This window comes from Rousettus aegyptiacus, unplaced genomic scaffold (genome assembly GCF_014176215.1).
Source record: "Rousettus aegyptiacus isolate mRouAeg1 unplaced genomic scaffold, mRouAeg1.p scaffold_m13_p_8, whole genome shotgun sequence".
NCBI lineage: Eukaryota > Metazoa > Chordata > Mammalia > Chiroptera > Pteropodidae > Rousettus > Rousettus aegyptiacus.
Window position 1 is genome coordinate 44,251,852 of NW_023416311.1, and position 13,801 is coordinate 44,265,652.

Genomic DNA, 13,801 nt, shown 5'->3' on the forward strand with positions numbered 1-13,801 from the left:
GTTTCATAATACTTGAAAAATTATCAGATATTTGTTTCTTCAGATATTACCTTGACAATTCATTTTCTCTCTCTCCTTATGGGACTCTTGATTAAATGTATTTAATCATCTCATATATTTCTCCTTTTATTATTTCATCTCCATTTCCATATTTTGGTTTTTTTACTATATTTCAAAAAATTTATTCCGATGTGATCTGTTTCCATGTGACTAATTTTCTCTCTTGCTACAGAATTTGTCCATTGAGTTTTAATAATTTCTAGTAATTCATGTATTTTTCTTCAAATCTTCTATGTAGGCTTCTAGTTCCTGATTGCCTGCAGATACTTTTAAGATATTATAGAATATGTGATGGTTTTATAATTTGTATCTGATTATTTCAATAATCGGAGTCTTGGTAAGTTTGTAATTTTTGTTGTTCTCATTAGTGTTCTATTTTATCATTTCCCTCTTGTCCTTGGGGGAAAAATGTTTGTGTCATTCTCTAGAGAATCTTTTCTTTTGAGCTTACGCCAGATACCTGTAGATGCTAGTAGTCTGGGACAAATGAAACTAACTTTGCTACCTGAGTGTTCTTGGCCAACTATCTATAGTTTGTTTGGAGTGTGTATCTGTTTTGAGACTGACTTCTCAGATACACACACACACACACATACACACTCTTTTTCCTTTCTCTTTTCTTCTCCAGTGAGCACCCAAGGCAAACTTCTCTACAGCTCCCTGTGATTGGGGAGAAGTGATTGGGGTTAGTTCTGATGCTCTTACCTCAGATATTTAGTCAGACAGTGTGGAGGGGGTCTCCAGTGTTTCTCAGGCCTTGAAAATCCTGGCTTTTTGTACTGTAGAATCACTTGGAAAACATACGTGGTCTTATTTCTGTGATCCCTTGTATCAGGAGAAGTCAGATTCTGTCCCTGGCAATGGCTGTTTGGGATGAAGCAGGGACTTATCTTGCAAGAAGGAATATCACCTTTGTTTTTCTTTTAGGTGTTACATGAGTTTTCATAGGCCTTGTGTTGCATTTGATTTCTCTTACTCTTCCTTAGAGACATGAGATTTTGTAGGCTCGATGTGAGTTCTGCTAGAGACACATGTAGGGCTCCATGTAAATCCTTAAAGTGAGATAACTGAAGTCAGCACATTTCTGGACCAAAGAGAGAATTAGACAATCTTTCAGTGATTTTGTAGTCCAGTTCATACTATTTTGTCACTATATTTTTATAACTCAGATTATTTTATTGTGTTCGTTTTGCTTTTTTACTTCATGTCAGAGATAGAAAAGATCAAAAGATTTGAAGACATATTAACTGTACACATTTGTTTCATCTGACTGGAAAAATTAAAAGGAATATAAGTTTAACATTAGGAAGATTTAATCAAGCTAATAGATTATTTTACACCTTTCTCGCAGAAGCTGCTTATGTCTTTTTTATATCTGGGAGACCGTAGTCTTCAAAGCTTCCTGAAATGTTAATAAACCTGATGTTTTTATTTTTTATTAATATTTTTGACACTAATATTTAGTAAATTGTGCTCTACAAATACACGCTATAGATATTTAAAAATATATTTATAGCATATATTTATATAATAATATTGATTTTTGACACGTATATATTTATCATACAACGTAGCCTGGTAGTGTGGGTTCTAAATGTGTACTGTTGGCAGCAATAAGAAACTTTTCTAGACTCATATTTCTATTCTGGTCTTTTGTTTATTTGATCTATAGTTATTTGTTTTTCACTTATCTGAGTTATTATAAACCTTTAAGTGAAATTCTAATGTGTAAGCCTTGCAATTATATCTGTTAATTTTAGCCTAAGACATCTATACTTGTAGCATTTGGGTTGGGTACAAATGAGTTAGCTCAAAATATGGTAACTTAAGAGCTGGATGGCCATAAAGAGTGTAAATACACATATTGCAGCATAGCTTCCTTTAGGATGTATTTTCCACAAATGAGAGATCAACAGCTACTGATGAGATTATCTGTACAAAGTATGTAGAGTCTTGCAAGATCTTAGAAATCACATAATACTCGTTTTACACCATTGTTTTGGCCCTAATTTCTAGAAGGCGGATAATAAGAAGAGGATTAAGATTCTAATACTTTATTTGGGATATATAAGGTCAATGCAGTAAAGGTGAAAAAAAATTTTAAAAAAGAAAGTGAGGCAAGAAATCTTGATGTATTACTACCCTGATCACTAAATCACAATTTGACACCAAGAGAGACAGCAGAGCCATGTCTATACTTGACATGTGGGACTTAATCAAGACAGATTTCAAGAAGAAACCACATCTCACAGTTAGTTGTCCATAGAATGGAGAATTGAGGAGACGTATTCATCTCCTCTGCTCCCTCCTGTCTAGCATTTTCTTTAGTCAAGATTCACCCTATAGGTGCTAACTCATCCATACTTCTAGACTGTGTCACTTGGCTTTTGGCTGCTCAAAATGTGGAAGGGGAGGGACAGCTTAGTGTTTCGGTTGCGTAGGCATTAAATAAATCTGAGACACTCACAATGTTTATATCCAATATAGGCGTTGATTAGGAAGAGCTTACAAGCTCTGTATGCTTCCATTTCGGGGATGTTTTCAGACATCATGGTTTTCTTATCTCTAAACTCAACTCAGTATCAGTGATTCACAGTTTAATATAGGAAAAAAGTAGACTCATTGCCTAGGTGTCCTATAATCATTATTCAGTCTTTAGTCTTCCAGTATCCCAGAAAACATGTTTTCCTACAATTATCCCTCTGTATTTTAAAAACTCCTTAGATATGAGATTTTCTCATTTATTTCTCACTATGCTGTACCCATAATACATTCACCAAAGCACTAAACTTTTCATGGAAGAAGGTACAGCATATCCCAAATATTGTCGATTACCCTCTTTATCCTCATGTAAAGCTGATGTTATCAAGATCACAAAAAAAGGTGACTGGATAATGAAACATGAGTCTTTCCTCCATGGCCTAGCATTTGCCTTAAAAATGATTTCATTGAAAGTTAGTCCCTTATAGGACCAATGATGCCCTGAGGAATTTCCAGTCAGTACTTAATTAGTGGCAATTTGTACTGGTATATCAGTCCATTTGTGATAAACCAACACAAAGACTGCCAATTGCTTTTCCTCCCATATCCATTTTCTTTTTCTTCTAAACTAATAAAACTTCTAGGTGGACACATGACCAACCATTAAAGAATACAGTTCTCAGCTTCCTTTCTTCTAGATGTGATCATGCATGTAATCCTGGTCAGTTATATGTTAGCTGAAGCGATGTGTACTGCTGGTACTTCACATTCTTTTAAGAGGAGCAGTTTCTCTCCCTATCTCTTTCTTTTAGTTGGAATGAGGATGTGATTGCAACAGCTGAGCAGACATGTTAAGCCACGAAATGAAAGCTGTATGCTGAGGATTGCAGAGTCACCAGATTAAAAAAATCATAAGTTTCACACCTTGGAGCTGCCATGTCATATGGATTGCTTATCTTGGTCTACTTCATGAAAAAGAGTTGAGAATCTATATTAATTAACTTACAATAATTTCGCTTTTTATAGCAGTTAAACTGGTTCCTTGACCTTGAAAAAATATTTCCTGGTGATTTTTGAGGTGAATTTTCTTAAACGAAGCCTCCAAGCAGTGCTCCATAGCTTTGCTTATTATGTCAGCTTTATTCTACTGCCAGACAACTCATTTACTGTGCAAGAATAAGCAAGAATAAGATTCGTTTTTTGGCCTTGATCCAGTTGGGTCAGTAGAGAAAGTTTGGCTGTAATGGCCAACATCCTGGGGACTAACCCCTTCTTAAACATAGTAAAGGGATGGCCATTTCTGTGCTTATGTATAATATAGAAATTGTTGTTACCATTGTTGTTATTATTATATTATTATTATCATTATTATTATTATCTCTCTACTGACACCTACTTTTTTCACTCAAACTTGCTCATCCTACTCCCTAATATTTATATCTCCACCTGAATTAACTGATTCCTAGGGTTGTCTGGCAGAAACTTGTATTATAGAAGGAGAACAAGCATTTCCTGTGTTCTACTCCATTTACTTCTTAGAGATATCTTCTCTTACATGTTAGATCTTCCCTAAGAAGGAGTGTCTTTAATTTCATCAAACCTTTCTTTGTGGCACCATAGGAAGATTAGTCCACTGTCAAAAGGAAATTCTTATGCATGATTTTAAGATGAATCTATCAGAGTCATTGATTTTTGCTTTTCTTCAGTTAACAAGAGAAAAGACAGAGATAAAGTTTGACATTCTTTTTCTAAGCAAAAAAATGTAGTCAAAGGTTATCTGTCTTTAGCAGTTAAATACATCAATTTGAGTACTGTTACCCATGACAGCCAATTACTCCTCTTTGGAATTAATAATTACATTTCACAAGAGAAGGCATTAAGCTTTACAAGTAGATTTTTTTTAAGAGTGGGCTTCTTATAGACAACCTTGAAAAGACCATTGACTGTTACCAAATGCAGAATGGTTGCAAGTATAAGAGCATACATTTAGAAAATGAAGGTGGTTTTTATTTTTGTAAATATTTTTCAGGCTTCAATTTTCTTCTGCATAGCTTTCTGCTCAGAATTCAGTCTGTATTAACAGCTCCCTTGTCCCTTATCTGTTTAGAGTTCTCTTTATTAGTAACTACTAACTAGGAGAGTTTGCATTTTTAAGGCTTAAGACAATATTATATTTACTAAACTGAATCAGAAATGTATAATCTAAAGAACACAAAGACTTAATAAAAGAATATATAAAACTATAGATGTTTTTCAAGATGAACCTAAGGTCTGTACTTCTGGTTTTATACTAAAGACCTATTGGATCTACAATGCAAAGATGATGTAATTAAGTACACAGGTATCAGGGATGGTAGAGGATATTTTCTGTCTCTGACTTCAAAAGCCCAGACTCAAGATCAATGCATTAAAATTGATAAGTTTAGGAGAGGTATTTATAAAGTAAATTTCTGTACATGCCCATGTCACCAACTCTTTGTTTATACCTTTTAGATTAACAAATCTGTCCCTAAATTCCTTGTACATTCAATCGAATGATATACATACCTAAAAGGGTGACTATTCTTTAATTTTGCTGGTACTTCTGGTTTTTGGAAGAAGGTAGGTTAATTGTTATTCAGCATTTCTGTCTGTTTCCATTTCATTTTTTCACTTCCCTATAATATCAAATTTACCAAAAATGTAACCAATACACTTAATTTTTTTATCCATGTATTTAATAAATATGAAATCTGGGTTCTGTTTTTATTTGTTTAGGGAAACTCTTAAATATCTCCACTGGCATTAACTCCAATGACCTTCTTGTTGTCCTTAACCTTGCTATCTCTGCCCATTTGGGGTTAGGCCTTCATCTTCTCTCTGTTCTTTGGTATCTCGATTTAGGATTGTTTGTTTGCACAGAACAGGCACATTCAATTTAACTCAAGCAGAAGAAAAATGTAATGGAAGGATATAGGGCTATCTTATGGAGCCCTATAGTCAAAACTCACTTATTCAGTACTCATTATGTGTTCTCTAAAAGATGCCTAAAGATAAAATGGTTGACAGATATAGTCTGTATGTACACCAGACTATAAATTCTCCACTTGGATGTCTCACAGAATGTCTCACATATAGTCATAGTCTATATGTCCAGAATGACATAAATCATCAACCCAAATTCTTCTGTCTAACTGACTTCATGCCAACTCTCTACTGCTAAGTCTATAGACTCGAAATCTTGAGATTATCTGTATGTCCATCTCACAATTTTTTTTCTCACATCACATAGTCATCAAGCTCTTTTGATTTAACTTCTATCTAATCTTTTAGATTTATTGACTCTTTATTGACTCTTCTTAACTAAATTGTTGAAATAATTGCCTATTTATTAACAGTCACTCCTCCTCACTCTAAACCATTCAACATACAACTTTCAGTTTAGTCACCCTAAAGCACAGTTGTAATCTCATCACTCTGCAGCTCAATAATTCCCTCTTATCTATCAAATAAAACTCAAAAGTCTATGTAGAATATAGACTTGGTACCCAATGTAACTAAAATATATATATATATATAATAGCAATGCCACTTAAACAAAATAGAAGTTAATTTCTTTAAATACAGTCAGTCCAGAGCTGGTATGGTGATATGGGACTTAGACTCCTTCTAATTAGCTCTCTGATGCACATGGCTTACTCTTAAGGCCATTTCATAATCTAACATAGCTGCCGAAGCTCCAGCTATCAGTCATGCTTCATGCAGCAAAATAGAGAAAGGGCAGAAAAAAAACTTGTGTGTTTTTTAAAATTAATTAATTAATAATTATATTTTAAATTTTTTAGGCAAGGCAACCCTTGGTTGATCTCACAGATTGCAAGGACCTTGTCAGCTTACAATCCCTTATTTATTTACTTATTTTTTATGCTTTCAGCACCTGATCTTCCTAGGTGGTCTTCCCATCCAAGTACTAATCAGGCCTGACCCTGCTTAGCTTTCGAGATCAGACAGGATTGGGCTTGTTGAAGGTGGCAAGGCCGTAGACTTGCGGGGTTTTTTAAGGAGACTTCCTTGAACTAGTATCTGAATTTTACTTAGAATTGTTTAGTAAGAAATAGAGAATGGACATTGATATATATAAAATTTCCTATCTCGATTTTAAGCATCTGTCACTCTGGGCTAGGTTAAAACTATTTTTTGTGTGTTCCTACTTGCATTATTTAGGGGAAATTTGAAGCAACAATAAAAGAGTCCTCTAATTTCAGTGTAAGATAAAAGTGTATTTATCTGACATATGAATCCAATGCATAGCTTTCAGGATAGCTCTGTATTTGGGATCAGTGAGAAACTCAGGACCCTTATGATCTCATAGAGAATTATACTCATTTGCCTAATCAAAGCTGATTCAGCACTATATTTGTGTTTCAGTCCACTGGAAATAGAAGAAAAAAATCTCATTCTAGAGAAAGTGGCTTGTCTTTAAATTAGAGATGACCTGCAATTTACATATATTATATTATACCTGCTCATATCCCATGGGGTCGGCCCTGTGGCCACACCCACCTGCCAGAAAGACTGAGAAATATAAACTATAGCTAGTAGATCATATGCCCAGCAAGAAGCAAAGAAAGAATTTTGAAAGGATAACTGCTATTCTGTCACATTTCAGTTCCTGTCTATACTTCAAAGTACAGCTCAAGTGCCATCTCTGCAAAGAAGCTTTTTCTGAATCTTCAACCTAAACCAATAATGCTTTGACTAACAGTTATCTACTGCTGAATGTATGCCAGGAATGACACTGTGTTCTAGGTTTAATGCTTTACAAACTTCTACAAGATTTTGTCCACATTTCCACAGATAAGAAATTATAGCTCATACTGATTAAACAAAGATTATAGGATTAGGAAGTGTTGGAATCATGATGTCTACTTCTGAGCTCACACAGCTTTTATTCATTCATTCATTCATTCATTCATTCCTTTAGTATGTCTTCTTTATGCTACATCATTTGAGATGTGCCTCACTTCCCCCTAGATTGTGAACTTCCTGAGGCCTGGCCTGGTTGCTCTTTTAGCCCTCATTGTATCTAGCAAAATACCTTGAATGTGGGAGGCTTCCATTAAATATTTACAAAACAAATAAATTGTCAGCTAAAAAAAGTTCTCAATTCATAGATAATGTATATAAAGGGTCAGTTTGGACTGGGTATCCATGCAGTTGGAAGACTTTAGTATATTTTCTTTATATGAAAATTAGAACTATTGTCTTTAGTCACTACCTGTTCAATAGGACTGACTTATCGTTTATAGTAGATTACATTTACTTTTGTGAAATTCTTTGATATTTTGAAAAAATTGGAACGTGTGAAGCTAAAATGTTTTTTTAAATGACTATATTTACTTTTTAAAGTTTCCTTTTGCTTCTTATCATTAAATAAGCATTAATTTGTATAAAATCTCTATTTGCGATGGGCAAGAAATGATTAAAATAGCTATATTTATTTCCAATTAAACATTTATTGAGATGAGCTGTGGGAGACCAATTAAGTAAGTGATATCCATTAAAAAAAAGCTGAAAAACATTAGCTTTCCATGTTTTCTATGATTCATACAGGCCACAGTCATATTGAAAAATAATTGATAAAACTAAAATTATTTATAAAACATATTCCAAGTATAGAAATTGAATTAGATATTATTTTCATACTGAGGCTTTACTCGGCTTTAGAAATAAAATCATTTTCCTCAGAGCCTACGAAAAAGCTGAGGTAAAATGTCTCATTTTAGAAAACGTATTTTTAATTTGTATTTGAAACCTTGAGTTAGTGTGTGTTTGTATGTGTGTGTGTGTGTGTGTGTGTATACGCGCGTGTGTGCATGTGTGTGTTTGGTGTGTTTGGGGTATGTCTGTGGTTAGTAGTGGGGCAATCTGCTTAAATTGCATTGACTATTAAAAAGAAGAATACATATAGTACTTATTCTTATACTGTAATACATTCTAAGGGATCTTATAAAAAGAGCTAAATGGAAAAACAGCTTATTTCAAATATTGGCTTTGTTCACTTTTAAAACTATGACTTTGATTTTGATACTTAACTTCTCTGAGCCTCGTTTTTTTTCCTTTAAAACAGAGAAAGTACACTTGAGAATAAGTGAGTCATCAGGTATTCACTAAGGAAATTGTATATTCAGCAATAAGGAAAAACTTTTGAGCCTCAAGTTATAGAAAGAAATATGATAGATACATTAATATTAAATTACAGAACAGATTTTTGTGGGCCTTAGAATTAGACCTGAGATGAATTCTTGGCCCTTTGTAATTATGTGACCTTAAGCAGTTTCTTCATCTCCACAAGTACCCCTGCCTCCACCAAATCACTGTTAACTAATTCCTGTCATTTTGCCTCCTAATCAGTGTCCCTGCCCCTGCTTTGTGAACAACAACCCTAGCTATCTTTTAAGAATGTAAATGAAATCTTATAGTGCTCTAATTTAAACTCTTCAGTTTCTTTCCTTTACATCTAGAGTAAAATCCAGACCCTAGCTTCTGGTCTAAATACCCTGCAAAATCTAGTCTAGGGCTATCTCCCCGCTCTTATCAGTTTCTCCTTTGTCTCCATCCCTTGTCTTCTTGGTCTCTCTCTCATCTTAGCTCAGATGTCTCTCCTCAAACTCTTCCCTGGTTGTTTAATATAAAGCAGCTCTCTTTCCCTGTCTTCTCTTCCACTCCACTCTGCCTATGTATTCACAGCACTTACCCTCAGAAATCATCTTGTTCATGTATTTGTTTTCTTGTCTAATGTTTATCTAATCTCCCCCCAGTAGACTATATGATCCATGAAGCACGTGACTGCACATCTATTTTTGATTCTCTTCTGTTTTGTGTCCTCTTGCCTGGAAGAATGACTCACAGAGGTGCTCAATTAATATAGAATGAAGCACTAAATTAACAAATGACCGATAGGCTCTATCTTCAAGTGAATTTTTCTCCCTTACCTATCAATATTTCTTTTAAAATACACTTTATTATTTTGAACAGCTTTAGATATAAAACTGTTTAGAACAGTTTTAGATATATTTATTGTTTAGAGCAGCTTCAGACATATCAGAAGATCATATGAAGCATTCTCATATACTCAGCACACAGTTTCTTCTATTATTAACATCTTATTTGTCTGGTATATTACTCACAATATTGAACCTTATCGATATATCATTACTAACTAAAACCCATATGTTACTCAAATTTTCCTAGTTTTTACCCGGTCTTTTTTCCATTCCAGAACTCTTTACAGGACACCATATTACATTTCATTGCCATGTCTCCTTCAGCTCTTCTTGGCTGTGATAGTTCCTCAGAATTTCCTTGTTTATGATGACCTTGACTTGACAGTTTTGAGGAGTATCGGTCAGGCATTTTGTAGAATCTTCCTCTACGAGAATTTGGTTTTTTTTGATGTTTTTCTCATGATTAAATTGGGGTTATGGTTGTGTGTGTGTGTGTGTGTGTGTGTGTGTGTGTGTGTGTGTGTGAAAGACCACAGAATTTAAGTGCATTTTCATCACATCACATCAAGAGTACAAACTTTCAACACATTTTATCACTGCGGATATTGAATCTGATCACCTGGCTGAAGTAGTATTTGTCAAATTTCGTCACTATAAAGTTAATCTTTTTCTCCCTCTCTTCCATACTGTTGGATGAAAGTCACTATGAGAACACATTGAAAGTAAAACCGAATTAGAGTCCCACAGCTCGACATTTTCAGCAATAAATTGCAAATGGATTAAAAATACAAATGTAAAATTTTATTATAAGAAAATTTAGGTGTCTATTTGTATATTATTTGAATGAGGGAGATCATCTAAGCAACAAACCCCAGAAATAATGTGCCAGGCATGTACCAGGCATTCTTCTAAGTACAATACATATTATTACATTCAACTTTCAAAAGAACCTATGAAAAGTGTATATTTACGTTTCCATTTTACAGACAAGGAAATTAAGGCACAGATAGGTTAAATAAATTATTTAAGGTTACAGATTTGGTAAGGGACAGAATAAGTCTCAAACCATAGACAGTCTAGCTACTAGGCCTGTGCACTTAACCGTTGTACAATATTGCCTCAAGTTGATAGAAAAAAAAACAAAAAGATTAATATGAAAACAATGAACAAAATATATAAATGTGCTTGCTACAGAATAGAAAATGTAAGAATGAATATAAAGCCATTCATATAGAAAAGGTGCTCAGGAATGCAAGTAATTAGAGAAATACAAAGTGTAAACCACAAGGAAGTACTGTTTTCATAAATCAAATTGACAATAACTAAAGCAGTTGATATTATCCTGTTCTGGTGAGAATGTTGAAAAATCAGAATTTTCATGTTTTACTGGTGTGAATATGAATGATTAGAATTTTTTTAGTAAAATATTTTTAAAAATCTATTATAATTAAAAATGCACATACTCTTAGATCTTGCCATTAATATTTAAAACTTTTTTGTTGTGAAATGTTAACACATACAGAAGAGTATGCAAAAATAAATATAAAGCTTAAAAGTTATTATAAAGCAAACACTTGTCTACTCACCAGATGAAGAAGTAAATGATTTTCAGAAATCTCTTTTGTAAATCTTTCCAATAAAATACACTTTTCTCCTGCTTTCTCCAATCTCCTAACTTTCCTTTGGTTCTCTTTTCAGTTTTATGCTTTATATAAATGAAATAAATATTATAGTGTATATATTATTCTGTCTCTGAATTAATACTATGTTTGTGAAATCATCCGTATTGCGCATATTGCTGCAGTTTGTTTTCATTTCCTTAATATTAATACCCACTCTTGAGTCTTGTCAGGTTCAACCACACAGACTCACATGATTATGGTAGAACACTTTAACCACTGACATCATCACTGAGCAGGTGTACAGCACGGGAAATTCAGAATGCCAGCGGAGTGGCGGTTGTTTACCTTCCGAGAGTGGTCTCATAGCAGCCCATACAACAGAGAAGAACAGGAGCTAATCTTCTTTAGCACCTTTGAATGACTGCTCCTCTAAGGACATGAGACTCAGAGACCTGAGTACAAAGGATACATGGGTTTAGAATCCCCCATCCCGAAGTGGAACCAATAACTTTTTAAAAAACAGATTCATGGATTCCTGCAAAGGATGTGAACTCTGGGAAGCCAAAAGGCTCTCCTTATTTGGTATTTATAGTTTATTCACAGTCCTCCTAGTCCACATGTAGTGTACTAATCAGGTCATTTTTACCATAAGCAATGGTTTCAACAACGGAGCTGACATCCACTTTCATTAGGTTTTCATGGAGATGAAATGAGAAAATTAACCCAAGGTCAAATTTGTCTATACAGAAAGAAAATGTTTTTGTTCACCCTTTATTCACAGACACCACACTTTTCGGTCCATGAGACAGAGAATCAGTTTGATTCCAGATTTTAGCTCTTATGAAAGAATTCTATTACCTGTCCCCTGCTGTATAGGTATACATATTTCTGTTTGATATCTATCAAAGTGGTGGGATTTCGAAATCAGTGGGTATGTCTCTTTTCAATCTTGGTAGGTAGCACTCAACTGATTACTAATGTGGTTGTACCAATTTACACTGCCACAAGCAGCTTGTGAGAGTTTCTATTACCTACGTCCTCTTCAATTCCTGGTTTTCCCATTTTTTAAATATTAGTTATTCTGGTGGATGTGAACTGCTTTAAGTGTTAGTAGCATCTCATTGTGGTTTTGATTTGTATTTCCCTATTTATTGTGTTCATCATTGTTTCACATATTTATTGGCCACTTGGATTGTGTGTGTGTGCATGTGTGAAGGGGGAGAGAGAGAGAGAGACAGAGAGACAGAGAGACAGAGAGACAGAGACAGAGACAGAGACAGAGACAGAGACAGAGTCAGACAGAGAATTGCCTGTTTAAACATCCTCTCCATGTTTCTGTTGCTTGGGAGTTTTTTATATATTCAAGATATAAGCCCTGTGTCGGTTATATGTGTTGAAAAAATATTCTACCACTTGAAGTTGTGTTTTTTCATTTTCTTATGTTGTTTCATAAAAATATATTTAGAAGAAGAGTTGATAATCAAAATACTTAACTATTGATATAGAGTGGCAATCGATAAATTAGAGTAGTACACACTTGTTGAATACCAGGCCTTCTCTTTAGATAGCTTGGCCAGAAGTATACAGGAAGTAACAAGAAATGTCAATCAATACAAGAATTGTAGCGTTTGTTGTTTACATCCATATTACTACTTATTAAGGTCAGTTAACTTGAGAAATATCTGATAAATTTAATAAGGAAAGCATGCTAAACTGTTGCACATATCATTCCGTTTATTAAGAAGAGTGCATATAGGTCAGTTTATGTTCGTAACCATTGTAATTACTTTTGTATACAGCTGTCCCCCCAATAGGACTATGAATTAGGGCCAAAATCTGATTTTTACTCATATTTTCCCCCCTATACCTCAGAGCAACTAATTCAGTAAATCCTGAATATAGTAAGATGTTAAAAATGTGTTTTATTCTTTCAGATCACTCCTAATAACATGACTCCAACAATTATTTGACTACACAAATAAACAACTCATTGATTCTACTACCTATTCACTATTCCTCTGATGTTACTTTTGATCCCATGCCCATTCTGTGGTACATTATTATAATCACTCAACTCATTCTTTTGAATACACTCTCAAGTTATTTGTCTCAATTATCTTTGAAATACTGTGTATTCTCTCTACACTTTCCCCATGAGATCCTTTCTATTCAAAAGACTTAAATACCTTATGTGTGTTATTGGCTCAAACATTTACGTATCTAACCTGAACCCTTTTCCTGAAATTAAACTCATATTCAACTGCATACTCTACATCTCTTCTTGGATGGGCATGGACATCTCAGATATCACATGTCCAATAATGAACTTATTCTCTATCCTTACCCCAAATCTGCTCCTGTAGCAATCTTCCCCATCTCAGTAATAACAATTTCATCCTTCTAGTTGCTCAAGTTAATCATAACTCCTTTTTTGTCTCACACTTAATTTCTAATTCGGTGGGCAATCTGGTTGGAGCTAATGTCAAAATATATACATTATTCAAACTCTTCTTTCTACTCACATTGCTATAACCCCAATCCAAGCCACCATTACCTCTCATCTAAATATATGTTTGCTCCCTCCCTTGTTACATCCTACCTCCCCACATTCCAACTCTCAACACAGTGTCAGAATGATTCTTAAATTAAATT

The 13,801-nt window shown here is 34.2% G+C and overlaps 1 protein-coding gene across 7 annotated transcripts in view; it reads left to right on the forward strand.

Moving 5' to 3' along the window:
- TMEM232 (transmembrane protein 232) overlaps positions 1-13,801 on the forward strand; it is a 152,629-nt gene that overhangs the window by 9,382 nt on the left and 129,446 nt on the right. The window lies entirely within an intron of this gene.